Source organism: Zea mays, chromosome 6 (genome assembly GCF_902167145.1).
Source record: "Zea mays cultivar B73 chromosome 6, Zm-B73-REFERENCE-NAM-5.0, whole genome shotgun sequence".
NCBI lineage: Eukaryota > Viridiplantae > Streptophyta > Magnoliopsida > Poales > Poaceae > Zea > Zea mays.
The window spans coordinates 104,726,290-104,739,061 of NC_050101.1; positions in this window are offsets into that span (position 1 = coordinate 104,726,290).

Sequence of the window (12,772 nt, forward strand, 5' to 3'; positions counted from 1 at the left end):
CAGTGGAGCGGCGAAGTGACTGCGGTCACTTCGGCTCTGTCGACTGAAGGGCGCGCGTCAGGATAAGGTGTCAGGCCACCTTTGCATTAAATGTTTGCGTTAAATGCTCCTGCGATACGGTCGGTCGGCGCGGCGATCGGGCCAAGGTTGCTTCTTGGCGAAGACTGGGCCTCGGGCGAGCCGAAGGTGTGTCCGTTGCTTGAGGGGGCCCTCGGGCGAGACGTGAATCCTCTGGGGTCGGCCGCCCTTGCCCGAGGCTGGGCTCGGGCGAGGCGAGATCGTGTCCCTTGAGTGGACCGATCCTTGACTTAATCGCACTCATCAGGCCTTTGCAGCTTTGTGCTGATGGGGGTTACCAGCTGAGATTAGGAGTCTTGAGGGTACCCCTAATTATGGTCCCCGACAGCAGCCCCCGAGCCTCAAAGGGAGTGTTAATACTTGCTTGGAGGCTTTTGTCGCACTTTTTTGCAAGGGGACCAGCCTTTCTCGGTTGCGTTTTGTTCCGGTGGGTGCGCGCGAGCGCACCCGCCGGGTGTAGCCCCCGAGGCCTCGGAGGAGTGGTTTGACTCCTTCGAGGTCTTAATGCGTTTCGCAATGCTTCGGCCGGTCTGATTTTTCCCTCATGCGAGCTGGCCGTAGCCCGGGTGCACGGTCGGGTCCCAAGTTCTCGGGCTAGTATGTTGACGCTGTCAACGGTTTGGCCGGAGCCGAGTTTGCGAGAGCAGCCCCCGAGCCTTCGCAAAGGCGAGAGGACGGTCAAGGACAGACTCGACTTTTTTACATACGCCCCTGCGTCGCCTTTCCGCAAGGAGGAGGGGGGAAAAAGCGTCATGTTGCCCTTGGCGGGCGCCGAACATGGTGTCTCCAATGAGCTGCTGACGGGTAATCCGAGTGGACGCCCGTGCCCCATTTGTTAGGGGTCGGCTAGAGGCCCGGAGGCGCGCTCCAAAAGTACCTGCGGGTGATCTGCCGGACCCGGTCCCCTTTTGACGGGGTCTGAGGGCTCGATGCCTCCCTCTGATGGGATTCCGTTACAAGATCGTTCCCGCTGGTCTCGGAAATGTCCTAGGGTACCTCGGGAGCGTAGCACGAGCCTTGGTTATGTATCGAACGTACCTAGGGTCATCCCTCGCTCTGTGTCTGAGGCGGCTGTGAACCCTTCGAGGGCCAGCCTACGAACCCCTGATCAGTAGTGGGCGCGGAGCCCGAGTGGCCTGAGGCGGCCGTTGAACCCTTCCGGGGGGCGGCCTTCGAACCTCTGACCAGTAGTGGGCGCGGAGCCCGAGCGCTCTGAGGCGGCTGTTGAACCCCTCCAAGGGGCCGGCCTTCGAACCTCTGATCAGTAGGGGGGCTCGGGGCCCGTTTCCTTCGTGGAGAAGGATCCCTTTCGGGGTATCCCCTTTCCCGGTCCCTGTTGTAAGAGAGAGAAAGAGGAAAAGGAAAAGGATACGAAATCGAAACGACGTGGCGCACCTTTTTTGACGCGGTCGTTATGGCGAAGGCGAAGCGTCGCCCGCTTCTCCTGCCAAAGGTGTCGTCTGTCCCGTCGCGGAGTTAATGCGACGGGGCGAGTGGTTCGCGGGGCAGCCGTTGCGCATGCGTGAGCCGTTCGAGGAACGGAACACGGGCGCGCCGTCTTCACGCCATGGGAGAGGGTTCTCTCGCTGTCCCATGAGGGGACGTGAGCTTGGCTGATGACGTGACCGCTGCTTCCGCCCGCCTGCCACCGCCATTACTGCCGGCCCATTTTTGGCCGCATCGACCGTCGCGCCTTCTCCCGCGGCTGACTGGCCCATGACCGATGCGCCTGGCTGGCACTGTTGGGTCATACGCAGGGTTGCCTCGAGTCGCGGTACTGGTTCCGCAGTCGAGGAGGCGCTGTAGTGGCGCGAGGGGCGATGCAGTTGCTCGCACGTAGCAACCGGCACGCCGGTTGCATGACGTGTGGGCCTGGGCCTCCATGCTGGGCGCGTTGGAGTCGAATTTGTAACACCCTGAATTTGAGGGTATAAAATTTCTTTTCTAATATCCACCAAATTCAGGTGTTACTCTCTCAGTTCTTCGCTTTCCTTTCTCTTTTCCCTAAAAATGGAGAATCATTTTGTTTTATATTAGCGTAAACCTAGTGGAATGAGCCCTAGAGGCACTTTGGTTGTTGCATTCATGCCGTTGCATGGTGTTTCTAAGTGCAAAATGTGTTTGAAACATGTTAACATATCTTATAGAAGCGCTCGGTAAATTTTCATATTTTTCGGAATATTTTTCTATTTTTCGGAAACCAAAATCTATTTATTTGTGGAACTTAAAAATGTTTTTAGAAATTCTAATTATGTTTTTTGAGTTCATTAGGTCCCAAAACATTTATAGGAATTTTTCTGGAATTTTTGAAAGTATCTATAATATTTTGAGCACAAAATATGGATTTCTAGGCTTTTTCGAATTTTAAAAATAGTAAAATCCGAATTTTAACTGAATTTTTATCTCGTCCAAACCCTAGGTATATATACATGTCCGGCTTCATCTCGTCGAGCCCGTTCCAGAACACCAAACGTTTCCTCCAAATCCAATCCCTAGCTCCCGGTATTGCTCGCCGAAGTTCGGGGCGGTTCCAACTCCGGCGACAACTCCGGCGAGCAATTACTCCCAATCCGTGCATCGTCTGCGGAATCCGAGGGTACCGCTGCGTTCGTCTCGTCGAAGGCTTCGTCGCAGCGCGTTCGATTCATCGATTGGATCCCCAAATCTCCGGCAATCGACGGATTTCTCCTCGGCTCCGGCGAGGGTCTTCTTCCCCGGTGACAAACCTCCATTGTTGCACCTAGGGTTTCTTCGTTTCTTCGTTTTCCCGTCCGTGCAGAGCCTCTCCCACTCTCCCCTCACCTTCCCCGGTGGCGGCGCCCCTCCTCCCTCCGTTTCCCCTTCTCGACGGCGCCTCTTTCTCCCTCCCCGGCGGCGGCGGCGGTGGCCGGCGGTGGCGCCCGCGTCCCGTGCTCCCGCGCCCGCGCGCACCCCTCCCCGGCGGCTGTGGCCGCGCCCCGCGCGCCCGGTGCGGCCGCGCCCGTCCCCGGCCGGCCCGGCCTCGTCCTCCCCTGCGCAGCCCCTCCCCTTCCTCTCTTCTCTCTTCCATGGATGGGAGGAAGAAGATGAAGAGAGGAAGAAGATGACAATTCTGTAAATCTAGTCCGCGCGAATTACAGTATGGTTTAAAACATTCATAACTTTTGCGTTTTAAACCCGATTCGATCCATTCAAGTTGCGTTAGATTCATATTAAAATTATATTAATTTAGAAATATTTATCCCAATTTGTGCACATTTTATTTAATTTAGTTAGACGTTTGTTTAACCAGTGGCTACTAGAACGACATTTTAATTTAAAAATCTAATTTAGGAATTCGATTTGTGCATTTATAATTAGTCACCAATATGATTAACCTTAACTGAAATATTAGTTATTAATAATTATTTAGTTTAATCACATTGTTTATTTATTAGTTTCGTATGTCGGTCCGCGCGTGCCGCGGTGCTGTTTCACGCACGTCGTCGCGTGTCGTTCGCGAGTGTCGCGCGTGTTGTTCGCACGCGTTGTCGTGTGCCGTTCGCGTGTGTCGCGCGCCTTGCCGCGTGCCGTTCACGCGTATCGCGCGTTGTCCGCGCGCTAAGTCGTTTGTGTCCGCGCGTTGCGCACATCGTGTTTGCACGTCGTGCGTCGTTAATTCGTCTCGCTTAGAATCGCTCATATTCATTAAGTTACTTGCTTAACTGTCAACTATTAAAATAGTAAGTTAGTCAAAACTAAGTAGTAATATTAATTTACATTTGATTAATATCAATTAATATAATTATGTTGAATTAGATGTTCTAATTAGTACTTGTTTAACGTAAACGTACTAACCCCTCGACCGTAGCTTCGACTATCGTGGTTCTTTTCCTCGCGTAACCGTAGAGGCGCTCTCTATTTTATATTGCTCGCTTTTATAACATTTTAGCTTGTATGGTGTAATGTTCTTATGCAAGTATATGTTTGTTTGTGCCTGTTTGTATTCGCTGTGCGTCGCGAATAGACTGCGATCCATTTCCGAGCTTCGAGGAATCGACGGTCAAGCTTCGGCGACCAAGTAATCTAGCTATTCGAGTTCCACGAAGTTGAAGACCCTGAGCATCTGTTTGGTGAAGGCAAGTGTCCTCTGACCCATTATGTCCCATTTACTTTATAATACACTATCCCGCATACTATGAACAACCTAAGGATTTACTAGCTTTCTATTTACCTTATCCTTGTTTACCCTTTTGGGTTATTATGGTTAGCTTTATGCTATTGCTTTACTTTAATCAATGAACATGATGTGAATATTATGATACGATGATGTTATCCCAATGATGATATTGTGATACTCTAGGGGGCTCGGGCCTTTTCCCTGAGTACCTCTCCGTAAGGACCTGTTCGTGGAGTGACCACCCGGGATAACAGTGCAACCATGAGGGTGAAATGGGATGCCCTTAGCTAATTAATTAGAGGAACTAGGGGTGTAGTTGCTTCGCCGTCGTGCCGTCAATGGGGTCCAGGCACAGTGCTTGCTCTGCCGAGGCTGAGTGCCGAGGTTCTTTCGTTTTGCTTTTGTTAGTCACCCTCCTGCGGGGAGAGGTACTGTGTTTATCAAACTGGAGAAACCTAACGGGCGGCTATGACCTCTAGGGAATCTTTGTAAAAGCTACGTAGTGATACCCTGCCGGACCACCTAGGAAGTGATCAATGGGGAGTCATGATCCCCGGGCAAAACGGGAATCACGGCTCATGGGTAAAGTGTGCGACCTCTGCAGAGGGTATCGAAACTGATATATCAGCCGTGCTCACGGTTAAGAGCGGCCTTGGGATCCTCTTTGATTAGAGATACAACTGGTTCGAGACTCAATGGTTCTATTAATGTTTTTTGGTTCGATGATGATCATGATGTTCCTCGAGGAGGAAGCTGTTCACGGGTTGGCTATTACTAAAACTTGGCTTCCACTAATAATAAATATCTGACCAACTAAAAGCAACTGCTTGAGCTTAACCCCACATAAAGCTAGTCCACTTCAGCCAAACGGGACATTTGCTGAGTACGTTGATGTGTACTCACCCTTGCTTTCACAAAACACCAGGTTGCCTTTGGTGCAACCTATGCTCAGGTAAAGAAGAAGGCGTCGAGGCGGATCTCCAGGAGTTCCAGGACTTCGACGAGTTCGAGGATTAGGCTAGCGACCTCCCCCAGTCAGCTGCCTGTGGTGGGTTGTTTACGTTGGCTACGTTTCGATTCTGTGTACTTTGATTTATATTATGTAAATGGCTCTAGTCTGTAATATTATTACTTACTCTTTATTGTAATTCGAAGCATTGTGCTATGATGAGTCATTTATGTAATCGCCGTGTACGTGAATTACTGATCCTGGCACGTACATGGTTCGCATTCGGTTTACCTTCTGAAACCGGGTGTGACATAAGTGGTATCAAAGCCGTGCTGACTGTAGGACCGCTGACCTAGAGTAGCATTGGCCGTTTTAAGGACTTATTGATTATTACTTCATCTCATCCTTGATTCTGCTTCAAAATATTAGTCACCTTGACTAATTCTATGTTGTGCTTCTATATGCCCCCTTGACAAAAATTATTTTATTCTAGTATGGTCTATACTTCTCTCAATCTATTAGATCTGATCTCATCTTGTGCTTGCGACATCTTTGTAGATGCCCCCTGACCATAGCCTTTAGTCTTTTGGGACTCTTTCCTCATCCATTATTAAATTGCTACAATTTGACCATCTCTATTCCATTTTGTTATTGACATGCTCGTATCCTTGCATTTTTAATACCCTTATCCCTTAATCTAAAGCACTTACCCTTGTACCTCTACTGCCTATTTAAACATTTCAGTTATATGTCCATGATCTTACTGTCTTTTGAGACCCTTTCCTATTCTCTTGTTAAGTCTCTATCTTTTTGGCAAATTGTACTTTCTTGGTCTTGGTATGCTCGTACCATTGGAATCTTGCATACTCCTATTTTTATATATGCTTACCTTTATATCCCAATATCTGTTTGAAATATTTCGGTTAACATGCCCTTGACCACCCTTGTTTCCTAATGATCCATGAGTGATCATTTTATTTTGCGCACCTGTGGTAATCTCGTTGTTTCCTTGTAACTTCCTTCGGTAATGAATTTTTACTTCAACTCTTCTGTCGGAACCTCACTTATCTTATCCTTGATTGTTTTCTCCACCTTGCCATTTGGTGAGTCTTGCCTTGACTCTGTCCATGGATTATGCTTTTCATCATTATCACATTTACCCTTATCGCCTCCACATCTTACCTTGATGTTTATATTATACCCGGCCTTTAAAACCTTCTCTCTTCCATCTCAATTTTATAGTTGTATTTTACCTATTTTCCCTTGGTCGTATGCTATTCCTTGTCACTTGCAAGTTTTAACTCCATCCTTGGTCGTGCTCCAGTTGAGTATTACCTTTACCTTTCTCATCTTTTAATCTTACCTTCGAGATCAAACTATGTCCGTTCTCTAAGATCTTCAATCTCCTATCCCAGTTTGGGAGCTGTGAGTTACCTATCTCTCCCTTGATTTCTTTTCACTTCTTGTCGCCTTACAAGTTTTGTGTTAATTCCATCTCTTGCTATGTTTTTATTTGCTATCACCCTCACCTTGTCGTCCATCGATCTTGCCTGGATACTCATCTTTATTCCTACTTCTTAAAAACCCCCTCTCTTCCACCTCAATTTCAGAGTGATAGTTTACCTATCGGGCCCTTGGACGTATCCTCTTCTTTTCCACTTGTAGATCTTGTCTGAACTTCACCCTTTGTGGTACTTATATCCTTGGTTCTTATGCACATTTACTTCCTCTCTTACATTCTTGTTCGGTATCACCTTTAGCCCTTGTAATATTCATACCCTTACCTTCATGCTTACTTTGAACCTCCCTTTAAAAGCCTTCTCTTTTCCATCCTTGTTCGAGGATAATGTCTTACCTATTTCGCCATTGACTGCTCCCCCTTCTTTGACGCATTGCAAGTCTTGTCTAAAATACATCCTTTATTGTGTGTTTGTCCATTATCACCTTAACACTTGTCATCCCTCGATTTTTACCTTGATGCTTATCTTGCACCTGCATTTTAAAGCCTCCTCTCCCATTTCATTTCAAGAGTGACGTCTTGCCTATCCCGCTCTTGTTCATTCCCTTTTTCCTCTGTCGCGTTGCAAGTCTTGTCCTAACTCTATCTTTTGGTGTGTTTTTGCCTTTCACCTCCCTTACCTTTGTAATCTCTAGATCTTTCCATGATGTTATCTTATGCCTACCTTTTGAAATATCATCTTTTCCATCTCGATTTGAGAATGGTGTTTTACCTATCCTGACCTTGGTTGCATTCTCTCCCTTGTCAGTTACAATCATTGCTTTAGCTCCATCCTTTATTATGCTCATGCCCCTACCCTCCATGTCTTATTATTCCCCTTGCCTTTTGTTGGCCTTAGAGTAGTTTCCCTTTTCAAGGAAAGACCACCATTTAATTAAAAGGAACGTATAGCAATGAGATGTTTGTTGATGTGTGCTCATGATGTTTGTCCTTCTGCTATGACTGATTTGCTTCTTTGGAATGAGTGTTGATGTGTTGTGGCCCTTGGACCGTAATGGAATCTGTTTACTAGGTGAGTGCCATAGAGTTAAGTAGTTGGGTTCTCCCCCTGCTCTCTCTAATCCATCTATACTTACCTTTTCTCGTTATTCTTTCCTCTTGCACCTGTCCTTTTGGCAACCTCAACTCCTCCAAATCAGTCAAGATCAGAGTCGACAACATCTTCATCAAGTGTGTATCAATGCTCTTGTTAAGGGGTTAGCCGCTAACCCCAATGAAGACAATGCAATCAACATCAACCAACAAGATCAGGTTGGCGCAGCGAAAGCGTGTGTGGGTCCTAACCCACAGGTCCATGAGATCCTCAAGAATTGCATCAATCGGTCTCAAGCATCTGATGGTCAAAGCAACCAATCCACAAGTCAAGCTGGCGGAGTCAAAGTTGAGTTAGAAAAAGCTATGAAAGACTAATGAACCAATCTCATTTTCCTGCTAGCCTCTTCTTGAATCTCGAGGACGAGATTCTGTTAAGGGGGTTAGATTTGTAACACCCTGAATTTGAGGGTATAAAATTTCTTTTCTAATATCCACCAAATTCAGGTGTTACTCTCTCAGTTCTTCGCTTTCCTTTCTCTTTTCCCTAAAAATGGAGAATCATTTTGTTTTATATTAGCGTAAACCTAGTGGAATGAGCCCTAGAGGCACTTTGGTTGTTGCATTCATGCCGTTGCATGGTGTTTCTAAGTGCAAAATGTGTTTGAAACATGTTAACATATCTTATAGAAGCGCTCGGTAAATTTTCATATTTTTCGGAATATTTTTCTATTTTTCGGAAACCAAAATCTATTTATTTGTGGAACTTAAAAATGTTTTTAGAAATTCTAATTATGTTTTTTGAGTTCATTAGGTCCCAAAACATTTATAGGAATTTTTCTGGAATTTTTGAAAGTATCTATAATATTTTGAGCACAAAATATGGATTTCTAGGCTTTTTCGAATTTTAAAAATAGTAAAATCCGAATTTTAACTGAATTTTTATCTCGTCCAAACCCTAGGTATATATACATGTCCGGCTTCATCTCGTCGAGCCCGTTCCAGAACACCAAACGTTTCCCCCAAATCCAATCCCTAGCTCCCGGTATTGCTCGCCGAAGTTCGGGGCGGTTCCAACTCCGGCGACAACTCCGGCGAGCAATTACTCCCAATCCGTGCATCGTCTGCGGAATCCGAGGGTACCGCTGCGTTCGTCTCGTCGAAGGCTTCGTCGCAGCGCGTTCGGTTCATCGATTGGATCCCCAAATCTCCGGCAATCGACGGATTTCTCCTCGGCTCCGGCGAGGGTCTTCTTCCCCAGTGAGAAACCTCCATTGTTGCACCTAGGGTTTCTTCGTTTCTTCGTTTTCCCGTCCGTGCAGAGCCTCTCCCACTCTCCCCTCACCTTCCCCGGTGGCGGCGCCCCTCCCCCCTCCGTTTCCCCTCCTCGACGGCGCCTCTTTCTCCCTCCCCGGCGGCGGCGGCGGTGGCCGGCGGTGGCGCCCGCGTCCCGTGCTCCCGCGCCCGCGCGCACCCCTCCCCGGCGGCTGTGGCCGCGCCCCGCGCGCCCGGTGCGGCCGCGCCCGTCCCCGGCCGGCCCGGCCTCGTCCTCCCCTGCGCAGCCCCCTTCCCTTCCTCTCTTCTCTCTTCCATGGATGGGAGGAAGAAGATGAAGAGAGGAAGAAGATGGCAATTCTGTAAATCTAGTCCGCGCGAATTACAGTATGGTTTAAAACATTCATAACTTTTGCGTTTTAAACTCGATTCGATCCATTCAAGTTGCGTTAGATTCATATTAAAATTATCTTAATTTAGAAATATTTATCCCAATTTTTGCACATTTTATTTAATTTAGTTAGACGTTTGTTTAACCAGTGGCTACTAGAACGACATTTTAATTTAAAAATCTAATTTAGGAATTCGATTTGTGCATTTATAATTAGTCACCAATATGATTAACCTTAACTGAAATATTAGTTATTAATAATTATTTAGTTTAATCACATTGTTTATTTATTAGTTTCGTATGTCGGTCCGCGCGTGCCGCGGTGCTGTTTCACGCATGTCGTCGCGTGTCGTTCGCGAGTGTCGCGCGTGTTGTTCGCACGCGTTGTCGTGTGCCGTTCGCGTGTGTCGCGCGCCTTGCCGCGTGTCGTTCACGCGTATCGCGCGTTGTCCGCACGCTAAGTCGTTTGTGTCCGCGCGTTGCGCACATCGTGTTTGCACGTCGTGCGTCGTTAATTCGTCTCGCTTAGAATCGCTCATATTCATTAAGTTACTTGCTTAACTGTCAACTATTAAAATAGTAAGTTAGTCAAAACTAAGTAGTAATATTAATTTACATTTGATTAATATCAATTAATATAATTATGTTGAATTAGATGTTCTAATTAGTACTTGTTTAACGTAAACGTACTAACCCCTCGACCGTAGCTTCGACTATCGTGGTTCTTTTCCTCGCGTAACCGTAGAGGCGCTCTCTATTTTATATTGCTCGCTTTTATAACATTTTAGCTTGTATGGTGTAATGTTCTTATGCAAGTATATGTTTGTTTGTGCCTGTTTGTATTCGCTGTGCGTCGCGAATAGACTGCGATCCATTTCCGAGCTTCGAGGAATCGACGGTCAAGCTTCGGCGACCAAGTAATCTAGCTATTCGAGTTCCACGAAGTTGAAGACCCTGAGCATCTGTTTGGTGAAGGCAAGTGTCTTCTGACCCATTATGTCCCATTTACTTTATAATACACTATCCCGCATACTATGAACAACCTAAGGATTTACTAGCTTTCTATTTACCTTATCCTTGTTTACCCTTTTGGGTTATTATGGTTAGCTTTATGCTATTGCTTTACTTTAATCAATGAACATGATGTGAATATTATGATACGATGATGTTATCCCAATGATGATATTGTGATACTCTAGGGGGCTCGGGCCTTTTCCCTGAGTACCTCTCCGTAAGGACCTGTTCGTGGAGTGACCACCCGGGATAACAGTGCAACCATGAGGGTGAAATGGGATGCCCTTAGCTAATTAATTAGAGGAACTAGGGGTGTAGTTGCTTCGCCGTCGTGCCGTCAATGGGGTCTAGGCACAGTGCTTGCTCTGCCGAGGCTGAGTGCCGAGGTTCTTTCGTTTTGCTTTTGTTAGTCACCCTCCTGCGGGGAGAGGTACTGTGTTTATCAAACTGGAGAAACCTAACGGGCGGCTATGACCTCTAGGGAATCTTTGTAAAAGCTACATAGTGATACCCTGCCGGACCACCTAGGAAGTGATCAATGGGGAGTCATGATCCCCGGGCAAAACGGGAATCACGGCTCATGGGTAAAGTGTGCGACCTCTGCAGAGGGTATCGAAACTGATATATCAGCCGTGCTCACGGTTAAGAGCGGCCTTGGGATCCTCTTTGATTAGAGATACAACTGGTTCGAGACTCAATGGTTCTATTAATGTTTTTTGGTTCGATGATGATCATGATGTTCCTCGAGGAGGAAGCTGTTCACGGGTTGGCTATTACTAAAACTTGGCTTCCACTAATAATAAATATCTGACCAACTAAAAGCAACTGCTTGAGCTTAACCCCACATAAAGCTAGTCCACTTCAGCCAAACGGGACATTTGCTGAGTACGTTGATGTGTACTCACCCTTGCTTTCACAAAACACCAGGTTGCCTTTGGTGCAACCTATGCTCAGGTAAAGAAGAAGGCGTCGAGGCGGATCTCCAGGAGTTCCAGGACTTCGACGAGTTCGAGGATTAGGCTAGCGACCTCCCCCAGTCAGCTGCCTGTGGTGGGTTGTTTACGTTGGCTACGTTTCGATTCTGTGTACTTTGATTTATATTATGTAAATGGCTCTAGTCTGTAATATTATTACTTACTCTTTATTGTAATTCGAAGCATTGTGCTATGATGAGTCATTTATGTAATCGCCGTGTACGTGAATTACTGATCCTGGCACGTACATGGTTCGCATTCGGTTTACCTTCTGAAACCGGGTGTGACAGAAGGGGTGCGCCCACTTGGCGCGGTTGCATGTTGACTGCATGGTTGTTCGCCCTTTCACCCGCTGGTCTGGGCGAAAGTGGAGGAATGCTTGTAACCGCTGGGCAGTTGCATGCACCGCGCGCGACGGTTTGGCTTCTTCTGCCTTGGGCCAGCTTTCATGACGCGTGGGACCCAGCCCCCGTGTCGTAGGGGGAGGACCTCGGAGCGTGTTGGAGAAGACTCAGCTCGCAATGGCTGAGGACGCAAGTGGGGAGAGTCGCCTTTAAAAGGAGGGTGACCCCCTTGAAAGGCGACCATGTCTTTGCACTCCCTTATGCATCGCGTCTTTCCACCTTCCGAGCCCCCGGATGGGGAACGCCCGCAATCCTTCCACCTTGTCATTGGAGGGATGCAACTTCGTGGAAGTTGGTACCTTTCAGCCATCGTTCGGCTTCAAGAATTTTCATCAGGCAGCCCGGCCGCATCCCCTCGCCGGTGGTCACCCAAGACGGTGACCACCAGCTCCTGGGTGGGGAGAAGCAAGCCGGGCTGCGATCTTGGTCCCGCCCTCAGCTTCAAGGATCTTCATCATCCTTGCTGGGGCGGAGGCCAGGCTGAGCCGGAGCTCTACCTCCCGCGTGGGTTCGTGGGTCAGCCTCTCCTTCAGCATTCAAGGGAGAGGGCGCTCACCGGCCTAGCGGGAGGGGCGGACTTCGACAACGCGGGGCCGATCGACGGCGAGTGTCGTCAGCTTCAGCGTGTCGGGCTCGCTGGCTCAGCTGGCTCTGGCTTGGCTCCTGGTGCCTCCTCTCGCCGCAAGGGCGGTTGTTGTGCCACGCGCACCGGAGGACCGCCCAAGACGTCGCGTGCTGCTAGGGCGGCGTTCGTGTTCTGGGGCTATCCTGCCTTTGCCCCGGTACGGCGCCTCTGCGCGGAGGTTGGTGCTCTGCTCGTCCGGGAGGATCCAAGTGGGGATCTGCAGGTGGGCAGACGGCTCCTATCATCGGTGCTGAGGTGGTGGCAGCTAGAGAAGTCCTCGTCGCCGGCGGGATCACCGCCACCATCCGCGCTCCGGGCCTCTGGCTCTTTGTACTTGTCCTCGCCCCTCGAGCGTAGATAAGGGCGAGGGCAT